This window comes from Cavia porcellus, unplaced genomic scaffold, assembly GCF_034190915.1.
Source record: "Cavia porcellus strain 051 isolate PalLab524CR breed Dunkin Hartley unplaced genomic scaffold, mCavPor4.1 scaffold_31, whole genome shotgun sequence".
Lineage (NCBI taxonomy): Eukaryota > Metazoa > Chordata > Mammalia > Rodentia > Caviidae > Cavia > Cavia porcellus.
The window spans coordinates 14700496-14720876 of NW_026947514.1; the positions used below are offsets into that span (position 1 = coordinate 14700496).

The 20381-nt window shown below is 35.5% G+C and overlaps 1 non-coding gene and 1 pseudogene across 1 annotated transcript; both read left to right on the forward strand.

Moving 5' to 3' along the window:
• The first annotated feature begins 1478 nt into the window (after window positions 1-1478).
• Window positions 1479-17616, forward strand: LOC100733141 (ras-related protein Rab-18-like; annotated as a pseudogene).
• Window positions 17617-17913: 297 nt separating this feature from the next.
• LOC111757616 (small nucleolar RNA SNORA8) lies at window positions 17914-18052 on the forward strand. The gene has a single exon (XR_002791919.1). It is a non-coding gene; the product is annotated as a small nucleolar RNA SNORA8 (small nucleolar RNA).
• The last annotated feature ends 2329 nt before the right edge of the window (window positions 18053-20381 follow it).

The following is a 20381-nucleotide window of genomic DNA, read 5'->3' on the forward strand; positions in this document are numbered from 1 at the left end:
TTTGCCTCCTCTGCTTCATGACAGGTTTTCAAGTGTTTCTTCGTTTAATGACCTGTGGGTTTTGAAGTGTTACAGATTTGCTGGTTAGAATGGAGAATCAACGTGATTGGCATTAGGATCCTCCTGAAAGATTGGTGGAGCATGTTTCTGAGTGGGCCATGGAGTATGGACTTGAGTTCTATATTTGGTCCTTCCGCCCTTCCTCTGTGGCACTGTTTTTTCCTTCTTACTAACTACCATGACCTAAATAACTTTTCTCTACCATGTCCTTCTGCCATGATATTTCTGCCTTGAAGCCAGCCCACCATGGATTGAATCCCTGGAACCCATAAGCCAAATTAACCTCTCTCCCTTTAAGTTGTGAAGTTTGGGAATCGTGCCTCAGTAATGAGAAAACTGACTGATACAGAAAATTGATGCCCAGAATGGAGCCATTGCTATGATTTTACATAATCATTTGCTTTAGAAGCCTTTGAAACTGGTTTGTGAGAGGAATTTGGAAAACTTTGAAGATGAAGGATAGAGAAGCCCTAGAATGCTGTAAAAAATTGATGGCTGATTCTGGTGGAGGTCAGAAGACTATAATCCCAATATAAATGTGGACAGTAAAGGCCAGTTCAGGAGGTTTCAGTTGGGAACAAGGAATTCAATGGCAGTTGGACTAAAGGCAAAGTGTGTTCCACTCTGTAAAAAAAGTATTACCTACAGTTTGCCATGTTCTGAGACTTTGTGGGAGACTGAGGTTAAGGATGATGGATTAATTGATCTGATAGGGTAAACTCAAAGGTAGCCCAGAAAAATTCACCTTCTAATACTCCTAACTCATCCAGAGTAGCTGCCAATTTTCTATCTCTATCTCTCTCTCTCTCCCACTTCTTTTTCTCATACCTTCAAATAGTATTCTTTTAAAATTTAAAGAAGGTAACCCAACATTCAGGCTGTGGCATATGTACTATAGCTGGCTGCTTTTAACCAGATTTACAGTTAGATTTAAGGACAAAAATCAGAATAGGAAATTTCAAAACACTTAATTTTGACCCAAAAAGAACCATTGTTGGGGCCAAAAGAGGTATGGCTACTAAAGAGATTAGCATCATTACAATGAAACCAAGTGCTTTTGTACAGGGACTAGAAGAGAGATGACTTGAGGACATCTCAAGAATCAGCAAGATCCCACTTTTTGCAGCTCAAAGGTACAAAAGTACACATTTTATATTTGAAAAAGGAGCCTATGGGTCCCTGCTTGAGAAAGACCATTCAGGAAGTTAGATCCCAGGATTCATTTTACCATGTTCGGCCATCCAGCATTCAGAGTGGGTGGCTGGTATGATCCAAGGGGTCCCAGCTACTGCCCACTCTAGTGGCAGACCTTGGTATCATCCATATAATGCTGATTTTAACAGCTTATAGCATACAAGTATTGGAGAGTAAGGGAGAGTCCATCCTAGAAGGTCAGACAAGGAATCTCTAAGAGGGTAATGCATGAAGCTGTGGAAATGAAGCCAAAAGTACAGGGGAGACCTGAGGAATTTGGAGATACCAGGGACCTGAAATGTCTGCCAAGTAAAGCTGTGGGCCGCAAGCAGAATGAGCCCAAAAGAAAGGCTGTGTAATGACAACTAGCAAGGCCATAGGAGTGTGGCTGTCCAAGCCATCTGAAACTCATTATCTCACCCTGAATATCAGAGACATAACTTAATGTTTGACCTTGGATTTCAGTCCTTGCTTTGGTCTCATTCTTCTCTATCTCTCTGTTCCTCAGTTTTGGAATTGGAATATTTACCCTGGACAATTATGTCTTGGTATTATATAACTTAGTTTTGGGGGGTTGTTTTGTTTTATCTCTTTGAGACAGGGTCTTGCTATGCAATTCAGATTGTCCTTGAGGCACTTTGTGCCCTACATTTGTCTCAAACTTGCAATGATCCTCCTGCCTCAGCCTCCCAAGTGCTGAGATTATAGGAATGCACCACTGTGCCCAGCTGTTATGTAACTTAGTTTTGAGTTTTACAAGGGTTCACAGATAATGATTTGCCTTGAATCTCTTGATAGACTTGGACTTAGACTTTTTTTGGGTTTTTTTTGGTCTTTTTGAGACAGGATTTTACAATGCAGTTCAGGCAGGCCTTGAATTCACAGTAACCCTCCTGCATCAGCCTCCAAAATTCTGGGATTACAGATATGTGCCACCATGCCTGAATATGGACTTAGACTTTGCAGAAATGCTGGAACTGTATTTGCAGAAATGCTGTGTTCAGAGTTTGAGGATGAGCATATTGCATTTCCAGTTGTATTGTGTTAGGGAGAATTACTAACTTTTTATGGACTTTATTTGGAGATTAAGCATGGCTTAATGAGATGTGTTTTCTTAGCAAGTTGAGAGGAGATGGTATGTGGTAGTTAGGGTAGAATGTCAGTTTGACTTTAGGATCCCCTTGAAGAAGCACATTTCTTTTTTTTTTTTTTTTTTTTTTTTTTTTTTTTGTCTTTTTTCATTTTTTATCAGTACCAGGGATCGAACTCATGACCGCCTGCTTGCAAGGCAGGTGCTTATGCCGCTGAGCTAAATCCCCAGCCCTGAAGGAATACATTTCTAAGTGTATCTTGGTTGGTCAAGGAGACATGGCCTCATAGTGTCCCTTCATCTCTGGCTTTGTTCTCTTCCCAGCTGCCATAGACTGAGCATCTTTGCTTCTCCAAACCCTTCTGCCATGATGTTCTGGCTTTGGAGCCAGCTGGCCATGCTCTGAATTCTCTGAAATTGAGAGCCAAATCAAACCCCTCCTTTACATTGTGAATATTCAGTGTTGTGTCTTAGCAATGAGAAAACTGATTAAAATAGATGGTCGGGTATTTTGCAGAACATTTGGAGAGGGAAAGCAAAGTGGATCAAAGTGTGACATTTATATGTACAAATTCCCCATGATTAATGTATTTATTATAACAAACATATACTAAGAAAAAATACAGATGCCCCGGCTGAGGATTTAGCTCAGCGGCATAAACACCTGCCTTGTAAGCAGGCGGTTGTGAATTCAATCCCCAGTACCGATTAAAAAAAAAAAATGCAGTTGCCCAAATTCCATCCCTAGATCTACTGACTTAAATGATTTGAAGTAGGGCCAAAATGAATGTATCTTTTCTTAAGTTTTCCAGGTGATTCAGATGTGCAGTCAAACTATGCTTAGTAACATTTAAAAAGGAAAGCTTGCAGTGCACTTCAGTGCGAAGGCTCTAGGTTCAATCTTCAGTACTACCGAAAATTATTTTTTAAAAAGTCAAATAATGAGGGGAATTGTGTAGTATTAATCGAACTGCAGGATGTTACACATTTCCAAATGCAGCATAACATATGCCTCTATAAGGTTATGAACATTTATTTTTATATCATGTAAATGTGTTTACAGTTAACTGATTTTATTAATTTATACTTGTTTACATTTTTATAATGCTAACCATAAAGTAGAAATAATTATTTTTTAAGTGCTAAGAATAAGAATGGTAGATACAACAATTCCTAGTAAAGGGGAAAGATAACAATTACTAGGACTATTTTACTGCTAGAGAAAATGAAGCACAGAGACACAATTTAATCCCTTTAGGTCAGTTTTCAAATCAGTGCTAGATCTCAACTCATTGATTTTATCTTTTGCTCTCCAGCAACTAGATATCCCTTCTGTTTAATTCAATTTAAAAACAAATACTTAATATAAGGTAACTTTAAATGCCAAAGGTTAAATTTTCTTGAACATTAAACTGGAATTATTCAGGCCATTTAACTTAACCCAAAGAAACAAAAGAAAATGTTTCTTTTACCCAACAAACCCCTTGTTTAGTGACAACACAGAAATAAAGAAACCAAATCATCAGGATACTTAAGCAAAGAGTAGTTATTCGCAAGAGTACTGGCCTTCTGGTTAGATTTATTAGCTGTGTTTTTTCAGCCAAATTCAGAATAGAATTGTGATCATAATTCCAATACTGCTAGATATACTTTCTTAAGATGTCAAATAAACTGATTTGATATGCATTCTTTGAGACTACATGTCCTCTTGACACAAGCTTCTTGATAATTTTTGATTCATTTGACAAGCACTGATTGAGCACCTACTGTGCCAGGTCCTTTGCTAACAAGCAGGGCATGGATGAGAGGAGATATTGCAGCTTTTGGTAAACTAGGAATGTATGCTATTTCCTTAGTATATTAACCTAGGCCCTTTTTAAAACACAGCCCAGAGGTTTGAGATGGTGCCCTAGCAAATGTGAGGTAGAATATTTCCTAGCATGTTTGAGGCCCAGTTCAATCCCTAGCACTGAAAAAATAAAAAAGCCCACAATATACTCAACAGTATACACATAAAAAATTCCAATAAATTCTAACCTTGTGTTTACCAGGCAAGTGCTTGAGCCACTGAACTAAATCAAGGCTCATAAGCTTTGCTTTTGGAAACACGTAGAAAAATTGGGCTGGGGGTTTAGCTCAGCAGCATAAGTACGTGCTTGGCAAATGTAAAGTCATGAGTTTGATCCCAGCATCACAAATAAAAAGAAAGAAAGAAAAGAAAAGAAAAATTGCTTCACAGTTCAGATAATTGTCTTTCTAAAAAATTTTGTTGTATAAGGAATCCGGTTTTAAAAATATTTTGTGTTCTATAATTTACATAACACTCTCAGGGCTGGGGATTTAGCTCAGCGCTCAGCGCTCAGCAGTACAAGTGCCAGCCTAGCAAGTGCAAGGTGTGAGTTCAGTCCCCAGAACAAAAAAAAATCCAAACCCAAAAACACTTTCAGTAATTTGTAATGCCCCAGTCATTGTGTGTTAATTATATAAGATACACATATGTATGTATATGTATATGCAGTGCCATTTATATTAAAGTCAATACTTATGACCATATGAAACAGTCAATTTGTATGGATCTATTTTACAAAGCTTCATATTTTTCTCAAACCTTCACATTTATGTGATCCTGTATTCACAGAGAAATTGTTTTATGCCATAAAGTGGTCACAATTCAATATTATTTGTATTTCCAATACTTGAGCAGTGATTTTTTTCCTCCTCTAGTGAGAAATATACTCTTCATCCAACTCTGAATCAAAATGCACTACAGCACTGATAACTTCTCTGAAAAGAAAAATGCTTCTCAATTTCTGTACATGAGCTGCATTGCATTAGCCTCAAATTGCTGACCATCTGCCAAGATCTGTTTTCTTCTCGTAGCTCTCCAATGATGTTACCACCTGTTATTTTGGCAAAGATCTTAAGAAAGAGAAAGTACGGTTATTAAACAGCCCCTTTGATTTTGAATTTGCTTGTTTAAGTCTAAATTTCACAGCCAATTACATGGTCACTAAGGTGACCCATCTAGGTGTTCCTAGGAATATTTATCGAGTCCTTCTGATTTCTAGCAGATAAGACAGCCTAAACATTTTAAACTGAGCACGCATGAAAAGAGCTGATTACACTCAATTGCTTTTTCTATCAAGCTTTTTGTACTCTGGAAATCAGATTCTGTAGTCTGAAAATGAATTCATTTTCAACAATTGAAGTAAGTTTAGAATTTTGTTAGTATAAATTCTGTTCATGCAGCAACCACTTCCATCTTTCTCTTATCCTGATAAGAGCACAACATGAAAGACTGCCTATTTCTATTTCATGGCAAGGAGCAATGGGAGGTTCTTTTTACGCTATTTACAAAAAAGAAAAATAGGCCTAGATTTTTTTAGGCTAAGGTAAGTATATCTACCTGTTATGTGGCATTTATGTACAGAATGCTAGCACAAATACTAAAATGCAAAATAAAAGTACTGATTTTAAAAATGCAACATATGGATGGAGGTTTAGTGCTGTGGAGAGCATTTGCCTAATATGCATGAGATCCTGGGTTCCATCACTGCAAAGAAAAGAAAAGATGTAGTATACAATGTATGCTTACATCCTAATTTTTACCCTAATCTACCACAGAGGTACTTACATATGAATGAGAGAGGGGCAATAAGTAAGATAATGACTTTGATTTGGCCAGAGTACTGCTCTTTAAAATAATAAATTAGGCAATACTTCTCAGCACGATCCAAATTCCCTATTTCAACCTAAAAGCCCTGACATTTCTAGGTGCTGTCTACTTTTCTGACACATCTCAACACCTTCCTCTTGCTTACCCCCTAATCAAGAGACCCCTGGCATCCTTGCTGGTTCTTACCTGGACTTACCAGGGTATTTTTAAATTTGCTATCTGTTGATAGTCTCAGTCTTTCCCAGATACTTACCTGCTTCAGTTACCACTTTATAAAGTCCCCTTTGATACATTATTTCCCTGATGAAGTCCTCCGTCCAACCCACCTCCATCTCATTTCCTGGTCACAATTTTCTTCAAAGGACCTACTATTATTAACAAAATTCTCTCTTGGACCAAATTTTAGCCATGTTCTTAATTCGACCATGTTTATCCTTGCAGAATCCAATTATAACAAGAATTCTGCTAAGTCATTTAGAGAAAATCCTTCCCTCAATATCTGGTCAATTCCTTATATCCCCCCACCTCCCAGGTGATGTCTGATAATTCTGGCCTGCTTCAGAAAGAATTCTGTAAGGAAGAACTCCTACCCTGATGCCTCACTTCTCCTAGTGATTTTCCATTCACCACCTTCCAGCTGAACCCTTGCAAACTGCTCTTAGCTATAAAAACCCACTCTTTCTTGCTGTATTTCAAGTTGAGCCCAGGTCCCTTTCCCCTGATGCAATACATTCTGAATGAAAATTTGGCTTTCTTCTTTATAGTCAGGTTCTAGTTTTAACATCACCTGGTATTTATATTATATTATAAATATGATTGCATCATCTATTTCTGCCCCCTGCTTCCTTTGCTCTAGAATGTAATCACCAAGAGTAGAATCTTTGCTGTGTCTCCAGGACCTAGAATATTATTTGGTAACCTTTCCTGCAAGGTTAGACAGCTTCCCCCGTCTACCACGTGACTCACAGTATGGTATTCGGTATTCGGTGCTTTTCCCTGACAAGGAATACACTATTCCTTTCCCCATGTCCTTGGATTCACTTGGCTTGCCGTGGCCAAAGAATGAGGAGCTGGAAAAACATGCTCCACATTCCCCCACAAAATGTCAGAGCCTACCTGTAGTTGGCTGTTACACTTTTTCTCATGTACCTTCAGCCTGAGCCCTAGAAAGAGAAGACACATGGAGAAAGCAGTAGGCAAGCCAAGGACTAAAAACATCAGACCATCACTGCCAACGAACAGTGGGAACAGGAAAGAAACTTCAGTTACCACGTTTTAAGCTACCGAAGAATATGGGTCATCTGTTAATACTGAACCGCAAAGCTGACAAATAGTATCTTCACACTCATTTCTCCCGCCGTTCAAATTCTAATGTTCACTATTAACTGCCACTAGCAGGATGACAACTAATGTTTCTAGTATTATGTTTTATGTTGCTGCTACATATATCAAAACATTTTCTATTAATATTTTAACCTCTTTTATAATTGTTATAAATAGTATCTCATTGATGTAAAGGAATAACTTTTGGGAAAAAATGATTCCACAGAAAAGTATTAGAAAATGTGAATTATTCAATAACATCTGTACGAAGCTTTCTTAATGACTGGTCTCGAAGTCAGGAGTTTAAGCAATCCTCCTACTTCAGCATCCAAGTTTCTGTGCTACTGTGTTCATCTTCGCTGAGCTTTTTGAAAAAGTACATTATATTCAAAGGCTAAAAAACCATCGATCTGTGGTTATATGGTTAAGAACTATTCATGTTCTTTTTTTACTTTGGTACATTATTTTTTAAATAGCAATTTCTGGTACATTTATTTCACAAAGATTTGAATTTATCCCATAGCTCTTTTCTTTGATATCTTTACTGCCTGCCATGATCATGTATAGCTAATTCTGATTTTCATTCCATGGTGTAAATTTGTACCCAAATATATAGCCAGACCCTGTGTAACATTGTTTGGAAAAACATCTTTACCTTCACCACTGGTAACAATAATAACAACAACATAAATTATTATTACATAATATCTCTTGTGATGTTAGCCTCATTTTTTTCATTTACCAACTCATTGGAACCCAATTTGAGTTCATATAGTGCCTACCAAATTGAAAGCAATCAATGCCATTAAGTTATGGTCATCCAGTTCTTTGTTCTGTTTAATTATTTTTTTGGATAAGGATTATTAATCAGTCAAATTATTCCATCCCTTTGGAATATTCTGCAGTGCTTTCAAATGACTCTGTGCATATTCACCACTTAATTTACTACTTAATTTCTTCAGAAGTGCTATAATGTAACACTGCTTTCTTATACATAAATTTCATAATCTAATTTCAATATTATTGAGAGTGTTCTTTCTCTCGATTCATCTATGCCAACCTCTCCCATTTTTCTAATTCAAGGCTTTCACAATTGTGCAAATTTGTTGAAGTTTTAATTTTAGAGTCTTTCACAGTCTTCAGAGAGAAGAGACAATTCAGTTCATTGAGTAGTGAATTATATGAATTACTTCTCTACTAGACTCCCAAGAATCCAATGGAGTTTAAGTTGTCACTGTGTGAACTTCATTGAACTATTGTTACCAGAAAATATAAGATAGTCATAATGTTTGTTTTTTATAATCCTATTTTTATTTATAGGACTGTGCATTATCTGATCTTTCAAAGTTAACAGAAAAGTATTTTTAAAGTTCCCTAGCCAAAATTAATTTGTAGGGAAAAGTGTATTTCAAGAAGTATTCATGTTGAGTACGGTGGTGCATGCTTGTAATCACAATACTCAGGAAATCTAGAGAACAGCCTTGAGTTTGAGGCCAGCCTGGGCTACACAGTGAGTTCAAGACTATCCTGAATTACAGAGCAAGACCCTGCCTTAAAAACAAACAGAAAAAAAAAAAAAAAAAAAAAAAAAAAGAAGAAGAGGAAGCGGGGGAGGAAGAAAATCATCCAAAAACAAAATGTTTCATTTTGACATGCACACACACACACACACACACACTCACACATATGCAAACATATTGTACTCTTTAATTGTTCTTTGAAATCTCTAAGAATGAGATTTTTATTCTGAGCACTTATAGAAATTCTTTATGGAGTTCGATGAACATTATGAAGAGACAAATCATATTCTTATCTGCACTTTTATCACTCAGCAAAATAATAATACTTTGTTAGTGTTTCAAGTTCTTTTATAAGAGATGAATGTGTTTGAATGCTAAGAGGTAGGGCTTTGGGGAGAACAAAAGGATAAAAAGTCTCCATTTGGCATGTACAAGTAAATGTAAAAAATAAGATTGTAGGCATTTGATCACATTTATATGAAAAAACATTTTAAAAATAAAAATGATCAAGGTAACTCTATTGTTGCATTTTTAAATACTAATGTTACTGTTATGTTTTTCAATTTTTATTTTTATTAGCACACATTGGCAGTACATAGTGAATATATGCTTTGTGGAATGTTGCCATGAGTTTATAATGTATCAATTTTTTCCTCCCCTTTCCCTTCTCCTCCCTCTCCCTTTCTTTTTATTATAAAGAGAATAAAAACAGAAAAATCAGTAACCAAACAAAACAACAACAACAGCAACAACAAAAAAACAATAGTGACATAGTTTTGCAATACAAGAAGATAGGAATTTAACAAGGTTGCCTTATTGCACATTGTTATCTTCAAAATAGTTGCTGTGCACCCAGAGGCCCTGCCAGCTGGGGAGAATCAGCAGGGAAGCCACCTCCACCCCTTGCCCCACCCCCACCTCCCATAAGCAACTGGACCCAAAACAGACTGAGATAATAACTGAAGTAGGAAAGCAACCTGACATTTGTGTTGTTTGATTGACTTTGCAAGCCTGGGGCTGGTAGTGTAAGCAACCATTTAGAGGATAACAATACTCAATACAGTAATGAGTGTGGATTTCCTACTGTCCTATCACTTTTGTTTTTTTAATTTGCTCTTCTTTTTTATTCCCTTTAAAATAAAAATAACGAATGAATACAAATCGTTGCTCAGGCTACCAAATACAGGAATAAAACCAAATGATTACACAGAACAAGACATTGGATTTCAAAAACAAGACAGGAGGAAATCCCCCACAGTTGCTCACATTATCCCTACGCATGGACATAGCAGCCACTTCTAAGATTTAGCTATTATGAACTGTGCTCTACAAACATGCTTATTCTTCTATCCCTGTAATATGTCTTTAACTATTTGGGGAAGATTCTTGAAGAGACCTAGCTGGGTCAAGGAATTTCTAACTTCATTTTTTTGAGCCATCTCCATTATGGTTTCCATAATGGCTGTATTGGTTTACATTCCCACAAATAACCAAGAGTGTTCCTTTTCCCTGCAGTTTCATCAGCATTTGTTATTACTTGATAAATTATAATCTCTTTGTTATATCTCAAAATACTTCTTATGAACACCTTACCTCGAAGGATTTCTAAACTATAATCACTGATTTATCAGTTTATTTCTTAAGGCTATTGAATACAAATCCCATAACTTTTAATTATTGTGAACAAACCTGGCAGACATCATTTAACTAAGTTATTAAAGTTAATATGGCAAATAAAGGAACAAATATCTTTAACACTTGTATATAATATGCTGATGTCATATGTTTTTTGTGTTATTATCAAAAATGTGTGACTTGAATCTAGTACTGAAACAACATCAGACAGATCCAAATAAGTAATAATGTGCAAAATAAATAATCTTAATTCTTCAAAATGTGAAGATGACAGAAGATAAGATTTAGAAACTTTTTCAGATTAAAGGAGACATGGAAACCAACTGCATTACGTGAAAAAGATCTTGGATCAAATTATAAAATTTTTCCCGTAAAGGACATTAATTAGACAACAGCAAAATTTGGGTAAGGTTTATAGATTTTAAAATGGTACTATATCAATGTTAATTTTATGATTTGGTTAATTCTACTTAAAATATGAAATTTGTTTTAAAACAAAAATTTACAATAATAAGTGCAAGGGCCATTATTACAACTTATAAATGGATGTGTGTGCATGTGAGTATGTATGTGTGTAGAGGAAGAGGGGCTAGGAATGTTACATGCATTATATGCAATGTATATGCATTTATAGATACATATGTAATAAAAAATGGTAAAAGAAATGTGATAAATGTTGATTATTTGAGGAATCAAAAGATATGGATAATAAATTATACCTGAATTCCTACCATTTTTAAAATCTAACATCTCAATGTTAAAATAAAAAATTAGGAAAAAAAATATTTTCATCAAAATAAAATAACCACTATATTTATATGAGATCCAACCCAAAATGAGTTGATATTTTAGTTTGCACTGAGAGATAAACACTTTTTCTATACCTGAAAAAAATATTACTTTCACAGATTTCTCATGATCTGCAGGATTCACAATGAGAACTGCTTCCGTAACACGTTCATTATCATCCACATTAGAGTGGCTAGAATTTGTGCAAAGTCTCGAGAGGATTTTGCCTTTGCACAGTTGATTATTTGCTTATTTTATTAATTTAAATTCTGTTGATAGTCAAAAAGTTTTAACAAACATTTTTAATTACATTTATTAATAACAATACATTTTGGATTTTTAAAAAATATCATTTTTATATTGTACATATATAATCATTCTAAACTCACTAGTTCAGATGGTTTTTGTGGAATCTTTCAGCTCTTTTTTCCTTTCAATGTAATTTTTTCTTCAAAATCTTTAGACATTTGAACCAGGGATATAGCTCAGTGGAACAAGTGCCTGACTGGCAAGCGCAAAACAGTAACAACAAAAAAATTTTTTTAAAGGTTTGTTCATAATATGTCCAAGATTGTGCATGTGTTCTGTGTTATATATATATTCTTCTTGAGATCTGCTGAGCTGCTTGGATCTATGGTTTTTATCTTTTATTAATTTTATAAAAATTATTAGCCTTCATTGCTTCAAATATGTTTTTGTCTTTGCTCTTTTTCGTCCTTCTGGGACTACAGTTACACATATCATAGGCTGTGCTGTCTTAGGCCTTGAATGCTCTTTTTCTTTTCTGTCCTTTGCTCGTTTATTTCTTTGTTCATCAGCGTCTATTAGTTTGCAGACAAATGCGTTGGAGGAACTCTTGATCTGTGACATCATGTCCTTTATTTCTAAAAGGTACATGCAGACTCTTTTGTAATTTTTTTCTCTGCTAAAATTTCCCATTGCTCATGCATGTTATTCACCTTTTCTACCAGATTCTTTTACATATTAGTCATGGTTATTTTTAAGTCTCTGGTAGTCAGAGTTCTCCAGAGAAACAGAATCAGTAGAATGCATAAAAAGATTTATTATAATGGAATGTCACATGCACAAGCACAGAGACTGATTTTCCATGATCTGCCATCTGTGAAGAAGGAAGCCCAGAAAAACCAGTGGTGTAGTTCTGGCCCAATCCAAAGTTTTATGAAAAACGGGAGGAAAGGGAAGGTAGTATTTATTCTAGAGAGGGGAGAAAAGACTTAAATGAGAAATAGACTAAAACCTGTAAAACTATGAGCCAAAATGAATTCCTCCTTGGGTTAAAACTGACTAATATTGCTCTGTTGGGCTAAGTTGTGTTTGTACCTTTTTCTTATAACAAGTATATATTTCCTTAAGCTGTTGGGGTCTGTGCCTACATCCGCAAACCCCCAATTGGTTGCATGCCAAAGCTCAAAGGAATGAGACAAGCGGCATGATCTCTAGGGCTGAGCAGGGGTGAAATCCTCGGCAGAGCTCATAATTCTGCTAGCTGACCAGCAGACTGATGCTAGGCAGCCAGTATTTAATCAGAACACGCGAGGGGTTGAGTGGACAATGGAGGAAACCTGAACAGGATCTTGGGAGGGGTTCTAAGACAATTAAGGAATTGCTAACTAAGGAAAATTATGCAGAAAGCCTCCAGGTGGCCTCCAGCTGTACCCTATTTTGCCCCAGAGGGGTCTTCTCTTTCTTGGTTCAATCAGGCCCGGTCCATATCACAGCCCTGCACGTGTATTCAGCTTCATTGCTCTCCAACATTAAGTCATGCCGTTGACTTTATGTGAAAGGTCGAAGGAAGTAGGCAAGTTTCTCACTTGTCTCCTCATGGTGACTGATCACTCACTGAGACTTGCACTAAGTGAGACTCTGCGTTTTCCTGCCCCTAACCAGGTTATAGTTGGTGGGGAGGGAGGAGACTAAAGCTAATTAATGATAAAAGTATATATAAAATTCAACTTGATGCACATTAAGAAGAAGATGGTATTATGAGACTGTATAAGCAAGAGAAATGGCCTCTTCAGGAAAGTCAGAGATTTCCCTGTCCAGTGATGACTGATTCAGTATGAAGGCTGGATACAAGTCAGCTAGTTAGGAGTTCTCGGAGAAAGGGAGATTTCCTAATAGGTGAGAATCAGCGTGTTAATAGTCCCTATGGCAGGGTCATATGGAACAAATATTCTAGGAACTAAAAGAAAGCAAAAGCACCAGGGTAGCCAGAGTTTGGTGACTAGGAAGAGATGTAAAATGGGGATGGGGAGACAAGAGTAGGATCATATTAAGCCTCTTGGACTTGTAAAAGGTTTTGGACTGGAGTCAGCGGGAAGCCATTAGATAATTTCAAGCTTGAGTTGGTAGAGCTAGAGGGGAGTAACTGTAATTAGATTTACAAAAACGAATTTTAAACAGCATATCATTAAGATACTAAAATGTTTGTATTTTATACATTAAAGCCTTTGAATGGAGTATAGTTTTTCATTTTTTAAATAAAAGTTCTTGGAAATCAACCAGGATATACTAGAAGTGATTCCAAACATGGGAGTAATATTTGAACTACTCAGCGATATGGCAATATTTTGTATTTTATTACTGTAAGATGGAATGCTGATCTCTCTGTGTAATAGAAGGTCTAATAATATAAGGTGTAATGTAGAAGAAATAAAAAATTTAGTCAGATTTAATTACATTGCATAATATTGCAGAAAAATTATGATCTATATTCAGAAACATTTATTACAATTATATACACTTTAAAAAGGGTTACAAAATATGTAAATTGAGCATTTGTTGAATGGTCATAGGGTACACAGAATAAGATGACAACAGATATTGTTTGGAGATAATCTTTCATTTGTCAGTTAATGAAACACTAGTTTTATATTCCAGTAAAATTCATCAGTTTAAAACATATAAATATGACATTGCACTACTGTCCCCGCTATTTATTTTGAGACAGAGTCTTGCTATGTTTCTCAGGGTGCCTTGTACATGTGGGCTCAAGCGAGGGTCCTGCCTCAGCCTCCTCCTTCCAATTAGCTGGAAAGTGTGCTTTACCACAGCGGCTTTGACTTTTAAACATTCTGACAATATCTTCTTTTATCGTAAATTATCCCACTTCCTCTTTCTAGAAATGTCTAGAATAAGAGTGCATTTGCCCCTTCAGAAAATGTTCTCCTACATAAAAGTCAGCTTAATATTTATGTTTTCATAAATATTTTGCCCTTAAGATTTTGGTTTGTTTGGTTTTGATTGCACAATCTGTGGTGAATCTACTACTGTTACCTTCCCTAGATTGATTTTGAATATAGTAACATTTTTGTGTTTTGTTTGGTTTTTCTTGAGACATGGTTTTGCTGTGCAGGTCAGGCTGGCCTTGAGCTCACTTTGTAGCCCAGGATGGCCTCAAACTTGCAACAACCCTCCTGCCTCAACCTGGTGAGTGCTGGGATTACACCTTAATATAGCAAGTTTTAATGATGAGCAGAAGTCAGAAAAGTTTCTTTTAATAAGAGTATGTTCCTTCTATAATCCTTTTGTGATTTTAAGACAGTATTTACTTGTATTAAAATGTGTGAATATATTACTTATTTATATATTTTTTCATTTGTTTTTAAAGATACTTTATCTTCTTTTCCTCTTTGAAATATACATTTTTAAAGCATAGTCTGTGTATTTATTTTTCTTGATTATTACTCAATAGTACCAAGCCCAATGTTTCACACATTGGTGCTCAATTTTGTTTAAAAATAATTATCATGGGGGCTGGGGATTTAGCTCAGCGGCATAAGCACCTGCCTTCCAAGCAGGCAGTTGCAAGTTCGATCCCTGGTACCGGTAAAAACGAAAGGAAAAAAAAATAATAATTATCATGCTGGTTCTTCACTTTTTTTCTTCCCAGAATCACCTAGATGAAGAAACTGTTTTTCCTTCAGCATATGTTTTTGCCCCTTTGTCAAAGATTAGATGGATGAATGTATTTTAGGTTGTTTCTTCATTTTATATTCTGTTCTATTGATCTACATATCTGTTTTTGTGCTAGTACCATGCTGTTTCTATCACTGTAGCTTTGTAACATAACTTGATATCTGGGACTAGGGAGCTGCTTGCTTTGTTTTTATTACCTGCAATTGCTTTTACTATTCTGGTTCCATATGAATTTTAGCATTGTTGTTTCTGTGCAGAACGATACTGTTATTTTGATTAGGATTGCATTAAGTCTGTAAACGCTTTTGGAAGTATGGTATTTTGACAATATTGGTCCTGTCTATCAGTTCTCAGATAAAAAAATACAAATGGCAAATAAATATATGAAAAAATGTTCAAAATCATTGGTCATTTGAGAAATGCAAATTAAAACAACACTGAGATATCATCTCACTCCAGAAAGAATGTCTATCATCAAGAAATCAACCAATAACTAATGCTAGAGGGGCTGTGAGGAAAAAGAAACCCTTCTCCACTGCTGGTGGGAGTGTAGACTGATATAACCACTGTGGAAATAAGTGTAAAGATTCCTCAAAAAACCAGGATTAGAGATTCCATTCGACTCAGCTATTCCCCTTCTGGGTATCTTTCTAGAAGAATTGAAATCATCATACCACAGTGATATGTGTGCACTCATGTTTACAACTGCACAATTTGTAATAGCCAGATCTTGAAAACTACCCAAATACACATCAACTGAGGAATTAATAAAAAAAGATGTGGTGTTTTTATACAATGGAGTACTATTCAGTCATAAAAAGGATAAACGATGAAACTTTATATAGATAAATGTATGCAACTAGAGATCATAATTATAAGTGAAATAAATCAGACTTGCATGTGTAAACACTATATTGTCTCACGAGCGTAAGAACCTGAAAGAGTAAAAAGATGCAAATGTTACAAGATATATACTAAAAGGGAAAGAAACTGCTCAAAGGGATATACATTGTTTGATCGATTTTGCATGCCTGTGTCTTGGGAAACTATTTTGAAGATAACAATATGCAATATAGCAACTACTGTTAAATTCGTATCCTCTTGGTTTGAAATCCTATATTGCTATTCTTTTTGTTGTTGTTGTTTGGTTGGTTTTTTTATTTTTCTTTATTTTAAAGAGATACATTTCTCTTTAAAATAAAAAAAATTTCCCTTTGTACCTTAAGCCATGGGCTTCTGTCCCATGCAACCAAAGAAGTCCCAATACAGTATGGAATCTCAGGAAAAGGTAACAAATATTCAAGGTAAAACTTAAGATGCATAGTATTGTGACTACAGTATTTTGTTTCATACTTAATGTCTGACAAATCTGCATGCAGTAACTATAGTGTCAGGCACAGTATGAGGTTCTGTACACAAAACTGACTAAAGTTATAGATACAGAGATATTTTATGATAGCTTATTGAAATATTAAAATTCATAAATTGGCTGAACAAACTAGATAGAATTAATAGCGTGAATTTTAGTTTTGTGTTTTACATGCTTTGTTCTTTATTTCTTTGTAGACCTAAGGATAACTATCATAATGCTGGCACACAATTGGTAGTCAGTAGTTTATTACTTGCTTGAATTTTAGAAAATATTTCAAATATCTGAAGTACATAAGTCCACATTAGGAATTCATGTTTTAATAAAGACATTACCAAAGAGGTATTGTAGCTTTGATTTAAAGTGCCAAACAAGCTCTCCTGGGAAAGGTTTGAGAGGTACACACAGATGGGCTCTGTTGGAGCAGGGTCAGGCTGGAGGAGGACAAACTGACCACTCCAAAGATCCTTATTATCTGCAAGAGTAGCATAAGCATGTCCAGCCTGCTTTCAAGATTCATGGGTGATGCTTTTAGCATTGACCTCAAGGGGAAATTTTCAGTGGATGGAAATAAGGCTAAACTTGCAATTTGGGATACCTCCGGTCAAGAGAAGTTTCGAACATTAACTCCCAGCTACTACAGAGGCACACAGGGTGTTACATTACATGATGATGTCACAAGAAGAGACACTTTTGTTCAACTGGATAATTGGTTAAATGAATTGGAAGTATACAATACAAGAAATGACATAGTGAACATACTAGTTGGAAATAAAATCGATAAGGAAAATCATGAAGCTGATACAAATGAAGGCCTGAAATTTGCACCAAAGCATTTCATGTTTTTGATAGAGTCAAGGGTATGTGATGGTGTACAATGTGTCTCTGAGAAACTCATTGAAAAGATCACTCAGACGCTGGACTGTGGGAGAGTGAGAATCAGGATAAAGGAGTCAAACTGTCACACATGGAAGAGAGCCACAGAGGAAGGGCATGTGGTGATTATTGTTCTTTGTTATAAACTCTGGGAAGCTCCATCTCTTGCATATTTGATGAGATAGTGACATCTTTCTGTTTATAAGCTCTAACTGTTCTTCTAGGGACCTTGCAGTTTGCACATAATTGTTTTGTATCATGGCAGTAAATATTTGTGAGAAAGCCCACTCTACAACTTTCCCAATGATAAGCATACCATTTTAGACAATCTACACAGTTTGTAGTCTACAGTTCTTTAATGTAACAAAATACTTAATGTTTACAAGTACGTTTGATTTTATGATTTACGCTGATTAGGTACTTTTTAAAAACACCCATCAGTTGCACTGAATGGTATCTGCACTCAACAGTTTATTCCTGCTGATGTGTTCAAAAGACAGTGCGACAGGAATTCAGTGTGTGGCATCGTTGGTTTTCTTGGCTTTGTGCATGTTAAACCTGGTATTTCTACTGATACATTATGTTTTTCTAATACTCATTTTATTCGTAGTCAATATAATATTTTTTAAATTTAGAGTGTCAGCAAAGCGGCAGATCCATTTACCATAAATACTCCTAAAATACAGATCGTCAGCAGAAATTGGATGATAAGATCCCAGGACAGATGGAATGAGTGGATTAAGCAGCAAATTCCTTTAAAAAGGGCTATCTTGAAGATGACAATCTCATTGACTGACCTTAAGGAATATTGCAGAAATCACGTGAAATTTCTTAAATAAAAATTTATTTAATGTCCAAAAAAAAAAAAAAAACCACCCATCAGTCTAGTATACATTACTACAGAGTCTGCTTTGGGTTCCTTTTGCTTAAATACTATTAATTATGAATTACTTGGTAGGTAGAACTCCTAGAACAATTGGGTGGTAAACAGATACTACCAAACCTGTCAGATTTCCTTTGAGGAGTGACAAAGAGCATGACTTCACCACTTTCCTAGGATAGCTGGGAATCTCTTTTACTACTAAGCAAAATCTCAGTACAGACTGTAGCTCAGGACAATTCATAATTAAATTTCTATTTGTCCTGATGATGCTTCTAAAATAATACTGGTATGTATATTAAAGAAGTTTGATGCTACATTTTAACTGATCTCATTAATGAAGCTGGTTGTTTTTACTTTCAATCCTGTGATAGGTACAATGGATTTGCATTGCTTTGTGCAGTGTTTTTAATTACATGGTGTTTGGTAGGATGGTTTATTTTGGTTTTAGAAGGATGTAAATAGTGTTGATTAAGACATCTTTTTTCATAAATGTTGGTTGTAACTTGTGTAATATTTATAAATATCTACATCTTTTTTATTTTATGGAAAAAAGATACAATTTCACAACAAAATAATAGGAGAATAACAATAATTAACACATTACATGTTGTTATCTTTAAAGTAGTTTCTCAGGGTGCAACATATGGGCATAAAGCTTTCTCCAGTCAATATCAGCACAAATCTTCCTTTTTAATGAACTAAGAGACACTAATAGTATAACTGACTGGCATTTTTCCCTTTTCTCTACTGTCTTTTCCTCTTTCATGCATCCTAGTTCCTTTTTCCTTTGAACAATTTCTTTCCATTTCACAATATCTATTGTACATGTTAGAACTTATTTACTATTTCAGGAAGACAATATGCTGCTTACAAATGTGAGTCTGATTTATTTCACTTAAGAGTAGGGTTCACATTGCATCCACTTACTTATAAAAGTCTCAAGTTTATCTTTCTTTACGGCTGAGTATTACTCCATTATATATAAATACTACATCTTTTGTGCATTCCTTGGTTGGTGGCATTTTGGTTGTCTCCAAGATTCACCTATTATAAATTGTGCTGCCATAAACATGGGCGCTCATATATCACTGTGGTATGCTGCTTTTAATTCTTCTGGGAAGATAACCAGCAGGAGAATAGCTGGGGCAGAACGGGACCTCTAATCCTAGTTTCTTGAGGAATCTCCACACTGATTTCCACAGTAGTTGTACCAGTCTACACTCTCACCAAAGGGCTCCTTTTTCTCCACAGCCTCTCCAATATTTGTTATTGGTTGAGTTCTTGATGATAGTCATTCTTTCTGAGGTCAGATGGAATCTCAGTGTTACTTTAATTTGCATCCCTCAAATGACCAATGATGTTGAAAATGTTTTCACTTATTTGCCATTTGTATTTCTTCACCTGAGAATTTGTATTCATCTCAGATGCCCATTTTTGAATTGGGTTTTTGAATTTGGGGGGGGGGTAATAATTTTTTTTCAATTCTTCATGTGTTCTAAATAGAAATCCTTTGTCTTAGGAGCAAATGGCTAAAATTTTTTCCCACTCTGTGGGTTGTCTTTTCACTTTGTTGGTGATTTCTTTTGATCTCAGTTGTTGATTCTTTAAAGTATTTCCTCCACAGCCTGGAATTTATTCATGAACTCTCTACCTATACCTGTATCTTCAAGATTTCTATCTACTTTTTCTTCCAGTAGATACAGTGTTTCTGTTTTAATGTCCATATCTTTGATCCACTTTGACTTTAGATGAATGCATGGCGATGGACAGAGGTCTAGTTTTAGCTGCTGACATGTAGACAGTTTTTCCAGCACCATTAATTAAAGAGGCTTTCTTCCAGTAAACATGTTTGGCTCTTTTGTCAAAGATCAGGCGAATAAGTTTGCAGTTGTTCCATCTTCTAATCTGTTCCACTGGTTTTTAGGTCTGTGTTTTTGCCAGTACTATGATGAATTTATGAATATCTGCATTTTACAGCTTTCATAAATGACTAGTATTCAAAAACCTATTCCTGTGTTTTGAGTGGT